This window comes from Pelodiscus sinensis, chromosome 2 (assembly GCF_049634645.1).
Source record: "Pelodiscus sinensis isolate JC-2024 chromosome 2, ASM4963464v1, whole genome shotgun sequence".
Taxonomy (NCBI): Eukaryota; Metazoa; Chordata; order Testudines; family Trionychidae; genus Pelodiscus; species Pelodiscus sinensis.
The window spans coordinates 229,808,976-229,827,989 of record NC_134712.1 but is presented as its reverse complement, the minus strand read 5'-3'; the positions used below and the strand labels follow the sequence as shown (position 1 = coordinate 229,827,989).

The following is a 19,014-nucleotide window of genomic DNA, read 5'->3' as shown; positions in this document are numbered from 1 at the left end:
TGGCCCTTTCGGAAAAGGGGCCAGTTTAGACGTAGCCACACAGGAACAAATCGACAAACCCTTAGAGCCCTGACCAGGGTTGTTCTATCTATTACCCAAGATCCACAAACCTGGAAATCCCGGACGCCCCATCATCTTGGGCATTGGCACTCTCACTGAAGGACTGTCTGGCTATGTGGACTCTCTGCTCAGACCCTATGCCACCGGCACTCCCAGTTACCTTTGTGACACTACGGATTTCCTGAGAAAACTACAATGCATAGTTGATCTTCCAGAAAACACCATCCTAGCCACCATGGATGTAGAGGCTCTCTACACAAACATCCCACATGCAGATGGAATACAAGCTGTCAGGAACAGTATTCCTGATGATGCCACAGCACAACTGGTGGCTGAACTCTGAATTTATCATCACACACAACTATTTCAGATTTGGTGACAACATATACCTCCAGACCAGTGGTACTGCTATGGGCACCCGCATGGCCCCACAATACGTCAACATTTTTATGGCTGACCTGGAACAACGCTTCCTCAGCTCTCGTCCATTTACACCCCTTCTCTACCTACGCTACATCGATGACATCTTCGTCATCTGGACCCATGGGAAGGAGACTCTGGAAGAATTTCACCATGATTTCAACAACTTCCACCCCACCATCAACCTCAGCATGGACCAATCTACACGGGAGGTCCATTTCCTGGACACCACAATACAAATAAGTGACGGTCATATAAATATCACCCTATACCGAAAACCTACCGACCGCTATACTTACCTGCATGCCTCCAGTTTCCATCCCAGACACACCACACGATCCATTGTTCACAGCCAAGCACTGAGGTACAACAGCATCTGCTCCAACCCCTCAGACAGAGACCTACACCTACAAGATCTTCAACAAGCATTCTGTAAACTACGATACCTACACGAGGAAGTGAGGAGACAGATCAACAGAGCCAGACGTGTACCCAGAAGCCTCCTGCTACGGGACAAGCCCAAGAAAGAAACCAACAGAACACTACTGGCCATCACCTACAGTCCCCAGCTAAAACCTCTCCAATGCATCATTAGTGATCTACAACCCATCCTGGACAATGATCCCTCGCTTTCACAGGCCTTGGGAGGTAGGCTGGTCCTTGCCCACCGACAACCTGACAACCTGAAGCATATTCTCACCAGCAACTACACACCGCACCATAATAACTCGAACTCAGGAACCAATCCTTGCAACAAACCTCGGTGCCAACTCTACCCACATATCTACACCAGCAACACCATCACAGGACCTAACCAGATCAGCCGTACTGTCACTGGTACATTCTCCTGCACATCTACCAACGTAATATATGCCATCATGTGCCAACAATGCCCCACTGCTATATACATCGGCCAAACTGGACAGTCCCTACATAAAAGAATCAATGGACACAAATCTGATATTAGGAATGGCAACATACAAAAACCTGTAGGGGAACACTTCAATCTTCCTGGACACACAATTGCAGATCTAAAAGTAGCCATCCTGCAGCAAAAAAACTTCAGGACCAGACTTCAAAGAGAAACTGCTGAGCTACAGTTCGTCTTTAAGTTTGACACAATCAACTCTGGATTAAACAAAGACTGGTGAATGGCTCGCTAACTACAAAAGCAGCTTCTGCTTTCTTGGAATTCACACCTCCAGATCAGCTGCTAGAAGTGGGCCTCATTCTCCTTGATTGGATCCACCTCATCATCTCCAGCCTGATCCTGGCCTGCATATTTATACCTGCCTCTGGAAATTTCCACTACATGCATCTGACGAAGTGGGTCTTTGCCCACGAAAGCTTATGCTCCTACACTTCAGTTAGTCTATAAGGTGCCACAGGACTCCTCGTCGCTTTTGCAGATTCAGACTAACACGGCTACCCCTCTGATGCCTGGGGGATGCTCATATCCCCCAAAAGTGCACACACTGTGCCAGCATGACGACGAGAGCCCGCAAGGAGCGGGAGCAACATCTGAAAGAGATCCTCTTTAATAAGGCTCTCATGTCTGCAAACGTAACAGGCTCGTCTGCCACGGACCCCATGCCAGAAAAGCGGAGAGCTCCTTCCCCAGCTGTGCCGTCCCCTGAAAGGAAGAGAGCTTCTCCTGCTTGTTCCCTGCCAATGGCTCCGCAATCGCGGGTCAGCACAGGTGATAATCCGGGCACCTCGGGCTCCAGATTGACCCATGCACCTACTTCAAAAAATCCGGCCAGCTCCTCCCAGTGCCAACAGCCCTTGGCACTGAAGCCTTCAGCAGAGCCTCTTAAAGGGCCAGTTACAATGGCACCGAGGACTTCCGCATCTGCCTCGGGGATCCCTGCAGTCACTCCTCCTCACAAGGAGCTGTCCGCAGCACCGGCATCGGAGGAGCATGCTGCTGCTCAGGTGCCTCCTTTATTGCAGCCAGCAGATCACTCTGCATGCTCAGAGCAGCGTTCAGCAGCACCTATATCGAATATCCAGGAGGTCTCTCTTTCTCCCTCCCCGGTTTTTTCTCCTGAACTGTTCCCTCACCCTTCTACGTCCACATGCCATACAAGGGCTCAGAAGGAATACCATGGACGAAGCATGTCATCTTGCCGTCATTATTATAGGGACCGCAGCCGCTCACTCCACAGATGCTCTAGATCTCGTTCTCCGTCAAGATGCTCGCGCTCACCGATCCATTCACCGCGGGGTGCTTATTATGACAAGCATAGCAGTGTTAGGTCTCCCAGATGGCCATCACCTGCAGGCTCTGACCGACGTTATTTGCACTATCATGGACCTTACTACGCTGAGTCATCTCATCACAGGCACTCTCGATCTCACCACAGATCACCTTGCTCCTGTCAGTCTTTTAGCCCACGCTCCGTACATTCCAAGCTTCGGAAGCAGTCTCCGCTCCGGGATATGCTACGTCCACGTTCTCCGCTCCCTAGATCTCAAATGTCAGACCTTGAGGAAGGGCAACTCTCAGAAACTGACCCAGACTTTTCTCCTGGTGCCTGCTCATCTGTGCCGGCCAGAGATGAACCGGTAACTCTGGTGGAGATGACACCTCCCGACAACCTGAAGGAATTTCAAGATCTCTTTAAACGAGTCGTGCAATCTCAGGAGGTTTCACCTGGTCCTCGATAAGTTGTACAACATAAGCTGTTCAAGAACTTACACCCTAAACAGCAGCTAAGGATTGCCCTCCCAATAGATGATGCTATTTTGGAGGTAGCAGAAGAAATCTGGCAAACCCCAACATCAATACCGCCTACCAACAAAAAAGCAGATAAAGTATTTCGTTCCGTCCAAGGGTTTAGACTTCCTTTTCAATCACCCACAGCCTAATTCATTGATAGTAGACGTGGTTCGCCCCAAGAGTAAGATGCCCCACTTCAAGAATGCCCTACCAGATAGGGATACTAAGAAATTAGACCTTTTTGGGGCGTATGGTTTATTCTTCCTCAACCTTGCTCCTCCGAATTGCCAACTATGCTGCCCTGTTGTCAAGTCATAATTTTGACAATTATTCCAAGCTTCCGGATCATATGCAGCACCTTCCCGAGAACAAGAGACTTCTTCTTAGGGCAGTCGTCCAAGAGGGGTTCACGGCATGCAGAACATCGCTTCAAATCGCTGCTGATGTTGCGGATACAGCCGCACGGGCCATGGCAACAGGTATTGCAATGCGTAGAGCCTCCTGGCTACTGTCGGCGGGAGCCCCTAAGGAGTTGCAGTCTAAAGTGGAAGATTTGCCCTTTAACCGCCAAAAGCTGTTTGCCTCCACTACAGGTGACATTCTTCATTCTGGCAAGGACTCTCGTACTACCCTCCGAACTCTAGGGATGTACAAGCCGCCTTTCAAATGCAGGTGGTATTACCCCTTTCAGAGGAGATATGATTATTCATCCTACAAGCAGCAACAGCAATACGGACCTGACCGATTTAGGTTTAAGCAGCGTCCTCAACGCAAACTCCAGCAACAGAATCGCCCATCAGCTCGTCCTGTTCAGAAACAGCAGGTTTGACTTCTGTGCGAAGGACTCGAACACGTCTCCAGTGGTCAACACACAAAAGCCTGCCGACGGCCTCTTCTATCACTGGCTGAGGCCATATCTTCACCAGTGGGCCACCATTACTTCGGACTGATGGGTCCTAGAGGTCATATCATCAGGCCTAACAATCCCCTTCACCTCAGTTCCTCCCACTACCCCACCCACCCCGTCTCTGCTCAGGGACCCATCTCACGGGGTCGCTCTTCAAGGATAAGCTCTTCATCTCCTAGAGATCGGAGCCATAGAACGAGTACCTGCAGAGTTCCGGGGGAAAGGTTTCTACTCCAGGTATTTCCTAGTTCCCAAGAAGTCCGGGGGGTGGAGACCTATCCTTGATCTGAGAGGCCTAAATCGTTTCATACGGAAGCAGCGCTTCAAAATGACCACACTGGCCAAGATCAAACCAGCACTAAACTGAGGAGACTGGTTCGCAGTCCTAGATTTACAAGACACATATTTTCATGTGACAATACACATAGCTCACAGACGATTTCTGCGATTCGTAGTGGGGGACGACCACTTTCAGTACAGGGTACTTCCGTTTGGCCTTGTCTCAGCCCCAAGAGTATTCTCCAAAACGCTGGCGGTAGTGGCTGCCCATCTGCGCTGAACAGGGGTCTCAATTTTCCCCTATCTCGACGACTGCCTCATCAAGGGCCGCACTCAGTCACATGGTAGCCGCAACTCTACATCTGTTCGGCTCCCTCGGCTTCATTGTAAACATTCAAAAATCACGTCTGCAACCCACACAAACCCTAACCTTAATAGGAGCACGGCTCGACTCCCGGTCAGAAAGAGTTCGCCTGCCAGCCGAGCACTTTTAAATCATACAAGACTTGATAAGAATGGTCTTGCAGTCTCCGATGCTCCCAGTGCACGTATGCCTACAGCTCTTTGGTCATATGGCGGCAACTACAATCATTGTGCACCACGCAAGGTTACATCTGCGGTGCCTGCAACACTGGTTGAGCACAGTATACAATCCTGCCGAGCACAGTATACAATCCTGCCAAGTACAGCATCTGCAAAACCGTAGCGCTACCCGTACGTGTCGAGGACTCCTTGCATTGGTGGACCAACCCCAACAACATGCTGTCAGGAGTCCCCTGACGGCTGTGGGGAGATTACCACAGATGCTTCTCTCATCGGCTGGGGCACCCACATAGGCGTAGAAACAGTCCAAGGCCGTTGGTCCACGACGGAGATGATGCTCCATATCAACCTTCTCGAACTCCGAGCGGTGTTTTGGGCCTGCAGACACTTCAAGTTGCACATAAGGGGCACTGTCACCAGGATTCTCACCAACAACTTAGTGGCGATGTATTATGTGAACAGGCAGGGAGGCGCCCGCTCTCGCTCCCTTTGTGCAGAAGCGATCCGCCTTTGGACGTGGTGCATTCTAAACGACATTTTTATAGTCGCGTCATACTTACCCGGTGCGAACAATACCATTGCGGATGCGCTGAGCAGACATTTTCATCAGGACCACAAGTGGGTAATTCGCACGGACGTTCTCTTACCTCTTTTCCATCGGTGGGGTCGTCCGGCGATAGATCTGTTCGCCACACGTACCAATGTGAAATGCAGAGCTTACTGCTCCAGAGCAGGAGTGGGCAGTCACTCCCTGGGAGATGCATTTCTCCTCCACTGGGGGACATCACTTCTGTATGCATTTCCCCTTGTTGTGCTCATTCCCAGAGTATTCGAAGATCGTGATGGACAAGGCACGAGTGATACTCATAGCCCCAGCGTGGCCCAGACAGCCATGGTACTCAACTCTCCTACAGTTTTCTGTCCGAGCACCGTACCGATTTCCTTACTTGCCAGACTTGCTGACACAACAGAAAGGCTCCCTTCTTCATCCGAAGCTGGACAATCCGCACCTAACAGCGTGGATGATATATGGTTCAGCACATCCGAGAATCTTTGCTCAGACCATGTGAAGCGCGTCCTGCTACACAGCAGAAAGGACTCCACCAGAAAATCCTACCTGTCCAAGTGGTCCAGATTTGCTTGATGGTGTGCTCCTAAGCACCTAGATCCCGTTATTTCACCACTACATATTTTACTGGACTATGTACTCCATCTGCAGGCGACTGGACTCTCCATGTCATCACTTAAAGTCCATGTGGCAGCGATTACTGCTTTTCACTACCCCATCGAAGGCTGGTCGGTTTTCTCCCATCCCATGATGACTAGATTTCTTAAAGGCCTGGCTAACCTTAACCCACCACGTAGGCCTCCGCCACCTACATGGAGTCTTGACCTGGTTCTGGATGTCCTAACTAGGCCACCGTTTGAACCACTGGCTATGGTACCTATGCCAATGCTTACAATGAAAGTACTCTTTCTCCTTGCGGTAACATTGGCACGTAGGGTGAGCGAGTTAGGGGGGGCGTAGACATCAATGCAGCTATCAGTCTTTAATAAGGAATCCGTAATATTAAGATCCCATCCAGCCTTTCTGCCTAAAGTCTGCACAGAATTTCATATAAATGAGCCAATCGTTTTATCATATTTCTATCCAAAACCTCATGCTTCGCACTGTGATGCTCTCCTACATACTCTGGATGTCCGTCGAGCCTTGGCATTCTATATAGATAGAACCCGCACTCTTCGCAAGATGGATCGCCTCATTGTTTCCACATCTGGGCCTTCCAAGGGTCAGCCCCTATCAGCCCAACGTATTTCCAAACTCGTTGTCTCTTGTATCACGACTTGTTATCCTATTCGTAAAAAGCCGCTCTTAATCGCACCCTAGGGCTCATTCGACACAAGCAGTGGCCTTACGTGACATTTGCCGGGCAGCGACTTGGTCTTCTAGCACCACCTTTTCAAAGCATTACGCAATCATGCAGCATCTCACCTCCGATTCGGTGGTAGCTCTAGCAGTACTGCCTGGTCATCAGAATCGTGATTCCGAAGCCCATGTCTAATTGGGATTACTGCTTTGGAGTCACCAGACGTGGAGCACCCACGGGGACTACCCGAAGAAGAAGTTACTCACCTTCGTGCAGTAACGATGGTTCTTTGAGGTGTGTCCCCGTGGGTGCTCCACGACCCGCCCTCCTCCCCGCTTCGGAATCTCGTCTTTTCTGTCTTGCAGATAGGCGGTGAGAGGAACTGCCGGGCGCCGGACCGCACGCGGCAGATGAAAGGTGCGAAACCGGCTCGTGCGCGCAGTCCGGCTGAATACAGCTCTGGAAAGCTCCGATTTGCGGCGCCGGGACCAGCCGGACACGAGACGCGGAGCACTCACGGGGACACACCTCGAAGAACCATCGTTACTGCACGAAGGTGAGTAACTTCTTCATCTCTATTAGTTCACAGAATATGCTGCAGAGTATCTTAGTGGGTTTTTTTTTTTCAGAACTGTCATTGTCATTGACAATGTAATATTTATGTATGGACATTGACCACCAACACGATTCCTAACAGACTAGAAAACAGTAGGGCACAGTATCAAATTACATTACTATGCCTCCCTATTAAAGAGCTCTATATATCTCTGCATTGAACTGTCTTAATAGCTGGTGGGTCTGGCTAATCAAACTCAGCAGACAGCTGTTCCATCTTCACATCAGTAGCAACTTTTTTCCTCCTTTGCTTCAGATACTATGCAGGATACAGCAGGCAGCTATAAATAACCATTGGGATATTTTTCTCACATTCAGTCTTGCAAGTAAACAACATCAGCATCACTTTGGTCTACTATAAGCATATTCAGCTATACACTCTGCATCTGCTAAGCTTGTGGTTGAATCTTTCCTTGGTGCTATCAGGATGTCCAGTGTGTAGATTCATGAGCCAGGTGAGTAAGGTCAGCTGGATTCTCAAGGATCACTTGGCATTTCATTATTCCCAGTGGTAATCTCCTCAGTCAGGAAAAAGTTCTTTCTTGTAGCTTTCTGAAAAGTCGTGTATTTTAAAGACAAGAGAATCATCCACCTTCCCTGACTAGCCCATGCTGATGTCAGTGAAGCATCTCCAGTGATCTCTAAGTGTTTGTGTATGCTATGGGTTGGCGACATTTCAGAAGTGGTGTGCTGAGATTTAACTTATTCACTTCTAATTACGGATCTACATGCCAGGGAGAAGAGGCAGGCTGGGTATGGTGACAATATTGTCTCAACTGCAGCTAGGGAAAATGGTTTAATTAAAATTATTAAACAGACTAAGCATTTTAACTTTCTCATGTTAGTTTATCAAACTTATGTCCAATACAAAATGTGCCAGTGTTTTCTTTCTTTATGACTAGGGTGGGGAAGCCACTGACCCACAGAAAAATCAGTTGGGAACCACACAAGTGAGAATCAGGAAAACCCCACAATCTTCACTCATGTGGACCACAACTGAGACACCTCATTCCTCTCAAGTGCCAGCTAACCTGTGGACTATCCAATAAACATCTGCTTATCAGATAGTTGACCGGTCATTCATATCCCTGGGAAGGACTGAAGTTCAGGGTTTCCCATAGGCCAGATTTACTTTTCTTGGGTTTCAGAGTTAGTGAATTGTATTGACTCCCTTCGGCTCTGAGGTATGCACAGAAATGAGGGGATTGGCATAGGGAAGTAAAAGTGTAGATTAACTGATAAGCAAAAGCTTGTAGGTTAATGCTATAGACTACACACATTTCTCTCCCCTCACCCCCATTGCCAGTACATTTTTAGCTGGCTGGCCAGCAGCCCAACTCAATTCTGGCTCACGTCGGGTCCAGGAGCTCAGACCACCACCTAGACAGGAGCTGCTGTACCCTGTGCCGCTGCCTCTTTATCAGAAGCAACAACATAGGTCCACAAGGGGACCAGCTCCTACCTGGCACCCTGTGCTGCTGTCTTTGATACAGTGGCAGCAGCACAAAGTGGCAGGGGTCTTCTTGGGAATGACTTATCTAACCAATAAGAATTCATGAGGTTACTCGACTATTCAATTAACTGATATTTAACATCCCTAGTTCAGTGTGTGTGAGACAGGGCTGCCAGAAAGTGGGATAGGGATGGGGTACAGGATCTGGGAGGGAGGTGGGTTGCAAGAGGAGGTGAGGGTATAAGGTCTGGGTAGGAGGTAGGGTGCAGAAGCAGGCTGGAAATAGGGTGTCTGTCCAGGGGAAGTGAGCAGGAGCAAGGGAAGATACAGGAGCAACCGTGGATGCAGGAACAGAGTGGGGTTAGGCTGTCTGGCCAGGAGGGAGGGGTGTCAGAGCAAGCTGGGTGTGCAGGGTTTTGGCGGAGTGAGGGGGATTGGAGCACAGCGGTCTGGGCATGAGGGGGAAACACTTACCTGGCTTTGCATCCCCTTGCAGCGTGGCCCCAGAGGTGCAACAATTGTTACGGCCATGCAGCCCTGGGCCAGCCCGGGAGGCACCACTGAGAAGCCTCAGTCACAGCGCTACCTCCTTCCATTTCAGTCTAACCTACTTATAGGGATGAGGGAGGGCTCCAGCGGCTGCATGGGGGAAGAGGGGCAGGGCTGAGTTTTCGCTGCATGTGCCACTTACGGCACGGCACGCATGCTGTAGGTTGCTGACCCATGGTGTATGCCATAGAAATGTATCCCTTTTTTGTTGATTGTATTCTGTAGCAAGATCATTTAGTGCCCATTGTGCATGCTTTATTGCTCCACTGCAGTGTGAGAACACTATTGCTGAACATCTATCCACTCTGTCCTGCACATTGCAAAGAGTTGCAGTCCTGTATAGCAGGTGAACTCCAGATTCTTACCGATAAGTCGGTACACAATCAGTCAGTACAAGTTTCCAAAGTACTATTGCTACTTGCTTCTCCACTGTAGTTCAGCTCCTATTTTGGTGTATCTGCCTTGGAGGTCTGGGACCAGCTCAGCACAGTGTTCCAGGAATGTTCTTGAAAATTCTACAGATGCTTGCTTATGTCTCACATCAGTCTGTCTTCCAAGAAGACATCATGTCACCTGTTTATTTGGTGGTTCTTGCAGCTCTCTAAATACTAGAGGATTACGCATCCTGTGCTTGTGATACTTAGGATAATTGTACAGAGCATTCTGTGCTTCTGTCAAAGATTCTGGTCAATAAGGAAGGGCAAATGAGTTTGAGGGATTTTGAAAGAAGGCATGCAAATTATGGGACAGGTGACATTGTGAGATGGAGGGAGATGCACACTTGGAAGTTGACCCTTTACTGCCAGTCATCCCGTGTGCATTGCCAAAACTTCGCAAAACACTGTGCTATATGGTGGCAGGTTGCACAGTGGGGTGCCTACCCATGGAAAACTTTAGTATGCAGTGATACAAGCACTGCTAGTGGATACGTACAATGCTGATGCAAGAAGCCAGATATGCATGCACTGAAATAATATGTTACTTTGGCATTTAGCTGTCAATGTTAACTTGAGTTGATTTCGTTTGTAGTGTAGATGTGGTCCATACAGGCAGGGGTGGCTAATTATATGGGCCCATGATACCTAGGGTCCAGGAGTATTCTGGCCTGAAGGCCCTGTTCCACCAGAGCCCAGGGCCAGGTCTTTCCCCCAGGCCATCTGGTACCATCTGTGATTTAAAACAGGCTAGAGGTGCCCCTACTAGGGATGTTAAATTTAGATTTGGCTAATTGAATAGTCGATGCAAATTGCATCAACTATTTCATTAGTTGATAAGGGTGCCTCCGTCTTTGAAGTGTACCAGAACCCCCCAGGTACTTTGGAAACTGCTTGAGTCCCCCACTGGCCCCGTTATCCCAATGGTGTTTCAAAGTGGTAGCACCACATAGACTCTGGAAGACCCCAGATAAGTACCCCATCCCCTCTCTCAAACTGCTTCCTTCCCCTCTACCCCAAAACTCTTGCGGAGCCTGCATCTTCTAGTCTCTCCTGCAGCTCAATCCCCCACTCCAGTCCAAAGCCTACATCTAGCACCCAAACTTTGTTCTAGAACCTGCATTCCAAACTCCCTTCCAGATCCTTATGCAGATTTGGGGGGAGGGGAGTAGGTAGGGGAGGGATGCTGGTTCTGGGCACCACCAAAATTGATACAAACCTGCTGCCCCTGTATGCAGGGGTGGATTAGGTCAGTTTAACTGTCACATTCACTCAACCAAGAGTATCACACCTGTATGTAATATATACAGGGCTCGACAATGTAATCTACTCAGCTGGGGTGAGTAGATTTTAGCCCAGTGCGGCCACGCAGCGCGGTCTGTGCATGCGCAGCGCGCGGCTGGCGAGCAAGGCTCGCCGCCACTTGGTGAGCCCTGAATATATATATATATATATATATAAAAAAAACTAGGAACTTTTAAGTTCTTAAGTGTAGACCAGGTCTGAGTCCTGGGAGAGTGTGGAACCAGGTCTCTCAGTATGCTAGAGTCTTCCAGGAGCAATCAGAATAGCACTGATAAGAAGGGGGAAGGAAGGTACTGGGCTACCACCCACTCCTCTGCCTCTCACCTCATCCCAGGAGCCTAGATTTAGGTGCTAACACCATTATCACCTACTGGCTGGAATTTCCACTCCTTCCTGGGAGTCCAGCAGCAAGAGGAGGGTGTGGTCACTTGACTTACTATGGAACTGGGTTGCAGTGACACAGCTTCACAAGCTCCTCGGACAGTAATGTAGGGCAGGAGTTCCCACAGATTCCCGGGGTCTGCTTTTTCAGGAGGCAAGAGAAACTTCCTCTGCTTGCTGCCTGTGTTCTGATCACTTCTGCAGAGAGAAGATTATTGAAGGCCTCTAAAATGAGACTGGTAGCTGCTGTTTCAGTTGAGCTTTGAAATAGGGGAGAACACTAACATTTTTAAAAGTCATTTTTCACATGTATAATAGTTGGGCCAACTTGGTGTGACACAAGTGTATGTATATACAGAATAGGGATGTGAAAGGTTAACCAGTAAGCATCACCTTTAATGGATGTCCGGAGCAGCTCCTGTCCATGATGGCCCAAGCACATTTCAGGCAGGGACTGCTCTGGGCATCTGGATTTGGCCCTGTCAGTGGCAGGTCCAGGGGGGCACAAGCAGGAGGGCTCTCCAGCTGCAGGTGGAGGGGAACCCTGCAGCCTAGCTAAGCTAAAGCACCCCCTCTGTAATTGGTTGGTTGGTTATAGTTTAACCAATTAAATGGTATTTTACATCCCTAATACAAACATAAGTAATCGGGATACTACCAGGCATGCTCCTTGTTAGTTCTCAATTTCTGTATGTTCTGTATCTGGGTTTTTAAAACAGTTCTTCAGGGCAGAGTTATCACCAGGCCAGTTTTAATTATTTTGGTAATTTATTTCAAAATGCCTGTCAGCAAGTATATCCATAATAATACAGTCAATAAAACAGGATTCAGGAAATGTTTTTGTCAAATAGATTCTTTCCATTCATATGAATTCAGACATTTGAATAATTAATTCAAACTACAATACAGAACTGCATTTCCCATGCATTTTAGAAGTGCAAATGCTCAGGGAAGTCAGGGGTAATGGAGGACCTGAGGGGAAAAAGAAGTAATTGCTGAGAAGGAGACTGAGAATGAATCTGGAAGGTAGTTAGGTGTGGGTGAGAGAAGTATGGAATGTGTTCTGGGTTTTGGGATGGGTGGGGCGGGGCTTTTGGGGCTTTTGTTTTGTTTAAGGGCTGGATTTTAGGTGATTTGTGGAGCCTCTCTCATGCCGACCTTAGCTGACCCATTGTCCCTGTCCATCTGGAGAAAGTGGGTTGTGCCCACGAAAGCTGCATGCTTTATACCATCTACATGTTTTGTTAGTCTTTAAGGTGCAACTTGACTGTTTGTTGTGTGTTTAAGTTTTTCTAGTTAGTTTGAAACTCAGCTACCCCTCTGAAGCATATTAGCGATGTTAGCATGTAGTCATTTACATAATTGATAAGCCTGGGCTTATTGGTTAGTTATCTTAATGACTACATAAACCTCCCACCCCCTTGCTGCCTCTTTATGGGTATGTCTACACTACCCCGCTAAGTCGAACTAGCGGGGTAATGTAGACATACCACACTTGCAAATGAAGCCCGGGATTTGAATTTCCCGGGCTTCATTTGCACAAGCCGGGTGCCGCCATTTTTAAATCCCGGCTAGTTCAAGCCCCGTGCCGCGCGGCTACACGCGGCACAGAGTAGCTAGTTCGGATTAGGCTTCGTGGAATGAGGAGTACAGCTAGTTCGGATTAGGAAGCCTAATTAGAACTAGCTACTCCGTGCCGCGTGTAGCCGCGCGGCACGGGGTTCGAACTAGCCGGGATTTAAAAATGGCACCGGCCGGCTTATGCAAATGAAGCCCGGGAAATTCAAATCCCGGGCTTCATTTGCAAGTGCGGTATGCCTACATTACCCCGCTAGTTCGAATTAGCGGGGTAGTGTAGACATACCCTATCAGAGGCAGTGAGGAGGGGAGGCAGGAACCAGTGCCCATGGGGAGCTGGTTCCCACCTAGCTGCTTGTGTTCCTCCCTCTTCCCCTGCCACCCTTGCTGCTTTCCACCGAGACAGCAGAGAGGTGGGGGGCAGGTGAGAGCCGGTGCCTGAGTTTCCTCCACAAGCACCAGCTCCTGTGGAGCCACCTGCTTCTGTGCTGCTGCCTCTGACAGACTGCACCACAAGGAGGGGGGCAAGCGGGAGATAGGTGCAGGGATCCAGCTTGAAAGCTGGTTTCCCGCATGTGCTATTAGCTCCCAGGCAGCAGTGGGGGGCAGGTGGGAGCTGATGCTTATGAGCATTCTGCAACACTCCTTTCCCCTGTTTCTAAACACGTAACCACTAAAAATTCCACTGGTTACACGTTTACACAATTACAGGTCAGTTAATATCCCTAGTCAGTATGTTCCCTTAACTTCCACTCCCATTCAGTGCCTGGCTTAGTCATATTACCCCCCTAGTCCCTGTGCCCCTCTGTCAGTCAGTCTCTTTCCTTCTCTCTCTCTCTCCCACCCCACATCCTGTGTCTCCTCACCTGACCTTATAGGCAGGGCAGTGTGAGGAAGGCAATCTGACTAATGAACTATATCTTAGAAATGCTGCAGTTGGATTTGAATCAAATTCTGTGTAGTCGGGTATTAATGGAGAAGAGATTCTTGGCGAGAGCAGAAATAATTCTATTGAAGCCAAGTGTGCTTACGCAAGGGCAGATTTGATCCAGAATCATAACACACTTCCATTTGCGTTTTGAGTAGAGTAACTAATAATCTGTAGTTGTGGTATTTTGCATTTTCAAAGCACTATATAAATATTAAGTTTCACAATTGTTTGTAAAGTAAGCAAGTATAATTCCCCTTTTTGAGGATGTGGAAACAGATACAGAAAGGTTTTAGGTTGTGCTCTGTCGCATCAGTGCCCAAACCAGAGTTAAAGTAAGTTTGAATCCTATATCCTTTCAGTGATATCCGACCATACTATCCATTTTACTGTAAATGCTATACAAATATTTTTGTTACTCCGTGTTTTCTCAACTTTGTTTCTCATTTCATCTCAAACCATACAGATATTTCATTATTTGCTAAAGCTGTAACTAATAACCTATTGACTTTTCTGTTGAGTAGTAAATCCTAACTACTTTGAGCAGATGCCTTGGAACTTCAATAGATGATATGCTTAATGTAAAAATACAAAAACCCAGGTATTAATTTAACAAAGTACCTTTAATAGAAATATATAAAAACATAAATTTTTACTGATTTAGTAAATGCAGCTACCAAATGAGACTTTCGAAGTCTGTTCTTTCCGAAAAAGCTGTGGATATAATAGTGTTTATTTTTATTTCTGGAAACTGGACTTCAAATCTTCAGTGAGGTCTTAGTAGATTTCCAGAATTAATCTCTCTGTTAGCTTAGTTTGAGCCACATGGAACAAGTTACACAAATTGTCAAGAAATTGCTCTGGTTTCCTGTTTGCTTGTGAAAGCAAACTCGGGTGCTTGACTTAGATTTAAAAAGCCATGTATGGTTTGGCAATGGTATCTGAGAGGGCATTCCAATACTGAAGATCAGTTGAAGTACTAGAGCTAATGGTTCCTTCAATTTAACATTGTGGGCTTGTATTGGGGCATTATGAGTAAGGCCCAGCCGAATTCACAGTTCATGTAGGTCTGTTTCACAGTCCTAGAATTTTTAAAATTATAAATGTAATCATTTCAGCTCTTTAAATCTGAAAATTCATAGTGTTGTAACTGTAGACACCCTGACCCACAAAGGAGTTGGGAAGGGGTTGCAACCTTAGCAGTTCTGCAACCACAATTATCTTTACTTCTGCACTGTTGCTTATGGCGGTGTTATATTCAGAGCTGTTCAGCTGGAAAGTTGGTGTCCAGCTGCCCAACTCTGAAGTCAGTGCAGAACTAAGGATAGCAATACCATGACCCTTCTGAAATAATCTTGTGATGTTCCTTTCTCTAACTCACTTTTGGGTCAGAATCCTCAATTTGAGAAATCCTGGTCTCCCTTATGAAATATGAATAGTACAGGGTAATAGCACACGAGATTAGATTTCATAGTTTGTAATGCATTTTTTGTGGGTTTGCATTGGTAGGGCTTTAATCCCAAAGGACCTTCCAGCTCTGGCATTCTATCTTACCACTAGTTTGACAAAACTTTAAGCCTTAAGACCGGCCTCCTCCCAGGCATTTGCCTATGGGTGAGACATGTAATACTATATTGGATGAGTTTTCCAATGGTCACAACAATAAGCACTTTTCAAAATCCTACCCCAGATCAAATGACTTACAAGCTCAAGTCCCATTGGACTTTAGTGGGACTTTGGGTGCTCTTGAAAAATGTTATCACAGTCAAGTTACTTGTTAGTTTTTCATATTAGGTAGGACCCAGTGACAGTGATGTGTACTTGTGTTAGTGAATAAATGGGGTGAGGTTCTTCCCACCCTTATCTCTTCTATTTCTTTACTTTATAGAATCAGTGAAGACTGGTTGTGACAAATTATGTTCTTTCAGGGTTATTACTAGGGATGTTAGATATCATGTAATTGAATAGTCATGTAACCGCATGAAATCTTAGCAGTTACATGACTATATAATAGTCACTAGGGGTGGGGTCCGCAGCCAGTGTGCTCCCAGCCCCACTTCCAGGGAACTCCCTGCCACCCCACACTCCTGTATCAGAGGCAGAAGCCCAGGGTGGCTGGTGGAGACAGTCTGCCTGGCGAGCCAGTTTAAAAACCAGCTCTCCTCACAGACCAGCTGCCTGCCATTCTGATAGAGAGGCAGCACGCGGGGTGGCAGCAGCCCCTGACCATGGGGGGTCCAAGCCCAGGCTCACCATGGACAGATGCTGCTCCATGGGATGCAGAGCAGCCTCTGTCTAAGGGAAGCTTGGACCCCCCTGCGGATAGAGGCTGCTTCGCAGTAACCTCTCCTGCCCCTCATGCTGCTGCCTCGGGGAGGGCAGGTGGCACAACGGAGCTTTTAAGCCAGCTCCCCCCAGCACCAATTCCTTCCTGTCCCCCCTCACTGACTCTATAGGAGGCAACAAGTGGGGGGCAGGCAGGTCCACAGAGGCAATACGCACAGGGAGCTGGCTTGAAAGCTAGCCCCCCTCACCCTATTAGAGGCAATAGTGCTGGGGCAGGGGGAGAGGCGGATCCGGTGCTCCTGGGGAGCCTGCTTTAAAGCCTCTGGCAGCAAGGGTAGGGGCAGCGGGTGAAGTCAATAGGATTAACTAACTTAATCCTTTACTCAAGGTTAAAATCCCTATCTTGGATCTCACAATTGTAATTTCTTTACCTGTGAAGCACTGGGTAGGGAATGCGGGGCCACATAGGATTAGAGATATGCCTGAGTGAGGCACAGAGACATGGGGATGGCACAGACATGCCTGACTGAATAGGAGAGGCTACAGATCTGCATGGGGGAAGCTCCGTGAGAATTCCTCCTCACCTATTGCCCCCAAAAAACCCGTTCCATATTTTTCCCACCTATACCCAACAACCCTCCCAGTTCACACCCAGCAATTGCTTCCCTCTTCCTCAGCCCCTCCATTACCCATTAGCCCCATAAGCCTTTGCACTGCTTTTGAGGGGAGTGAGAAATATGGTTCTATACTGTAGTTTAAATGATTTATTATTCAGACTTATGTATAATCTTTGTCTTATGCTGTTATAGACATACTTGCTGACAGATATTTTGAAATAAATTATCAAAACAACTGAACCTGGTGTGATTTTTTTTTTAATTTGTCAAAATAACATGCAGAATTTTGCAGAATATTAAAATATTATGTGCAGAATTTTTAATATTTTGGTACAGAATTCCCCCAGCAGTAGCCAATAACAAAATGGACAGTGACAAAAAATGACCGATAAAATCCAAGGTGGTAGAATTAAAGTCCTGACCATGTTTACTTCCGGTAATATCTACTTCTAACAAGCCTTAGATTATTGTTCCCCAAACCATGGTGTGCGTTGCCTGTACAGAAACATAGGGGAATATTCAGGAGATGGCTTAGTGGGGCCAAGTATTGTTGAGACCTCACCTGAAGTATTGTATACAGTTTTGGGTGCTGTGCTTTAAGGAAGATGTGGACAAAATGAACAGAACCTGGAAGAAAGCTATAAAAGTGATGTTTAAGAAACCTGACCCATGAAAAAAGGTATAAAATAGTCATACATTTTTAGGCTTGAGGAAAAAGACTGGTAAAAGTCTTTAAATATGTATTGCAGTCTGTTTATAAAGAGAATGATTATCAATTGTTTATATTCACTAGAGGTAGGACAAGAAGTAATTGGCTTAATCTGCAGCAAGGGAGACTTAGGTTAGATATTAGAAAGAACTTTCTAACTATCAGGATAATTAAATACTATAATAGGTTTCCTTCCAAGGAAGGTTGTAAAATTCCTGTTATGGGAGGTTTTTAAGAACCGACTAGATGTTTCAATGTTTCTCAGACTGGGGTCTGTGGACCCCGGCGGGGGGGGGGGGGGGGTCTCCTGGCCTGGCTGATCAACTCCTTTCCCCCACTACTGATGTCCTCTTCACATAGGGGAACATCTGTACTGCAGCATGCAGGAGGTGCTTAAGGGGTTGCCAGTCTTCCCAGTTTCACTGGGGGGCTCTGTTGGAGGCTTCTGAAACCAAACTGGGAAACTTTAGGCCACTAAAAGTCTGGCAGTGCCTTGGAATAAAGGCAAGTGCTCTGTCTGCCCTCCGCCTTCTCCACTCCTAAAGTGGTTGTGGTATGTCCTGGGGGGAGGGGAAGTCTCGTTTGCCACCCCACCCTAAGTGCTGATTACACAGCTCACATTGGTGGGGAATTGTAGCCAGTGGGATCTGTGGGGTTGGTATCTCCTTCCCCAAGGGCCAGAGGGACATACTGGCTGCTTCCAGGATCAGTGTGGTGCCAGGGCAGGCAGGGATCTTGCCTGAGGGAAGGGCCACCAATCCAGAAATTGCACTCCAAACTTCCTGCTGCAGCCCTGAGCCCACTCCCAAATTCCCTCCTAGATACCTCAACCAAGCTATTTCCCTAGGCTCAGCCTGGAGCCCCCTCCCACACTGTCAACCCCTTAGCTCCAGCCCTCAGCACGCAGCCCAACTGCGAAGGGGTGGAGTGCGGGCAGGACTTGGAGGTCCACAAAAAAATTTAAATCAAAATGGGGAGTTCCTCAGGTTACTAAAGTTTGAGAATTGCTGGATTAGACAAACAATTGTCAGAAGTAAGCTAGGTAGACTTGATCTTGCCTCAGCATGGGGGTAGGGACCTAGAATCCTAGATGACCTTTCATGGGCCCTTCAGCCCTACATTTCTGTTTCTATCTTATACTTTTAAAATAACATGTAATTGAATAGTCATCATATTTTTCTTGGATACAAAATAGTGTTGCTTGTTCCCCATAAGTAACTTTTTTGGTTTTTAGCTGTTTCTAAATTGCTGCCTCTATGCACTAGAGAACTCTACAGCTTTCCAATAGTATGTGTGTGAGCTCCACCTAATGGAAGTCTTATTCATATATGCTTGTTACATTACAGTACTTGGAACAATT

General features: G+C 47.4%; 1 protein-coding gene across 4 annotated transcripts in view; it reads left to right on the top strand.

Moving 5' to 3' along the window:
• The window catches only part of EPC1 (enhancer of polycomb 1), a 139,834-nt gene that overhangs the window by 82,495 nt on the left and 38,325 nt on the right, over window positions 1-19,014 (top strand). The gene's annotated exons all lie outside the window — the stretch shown is intronic.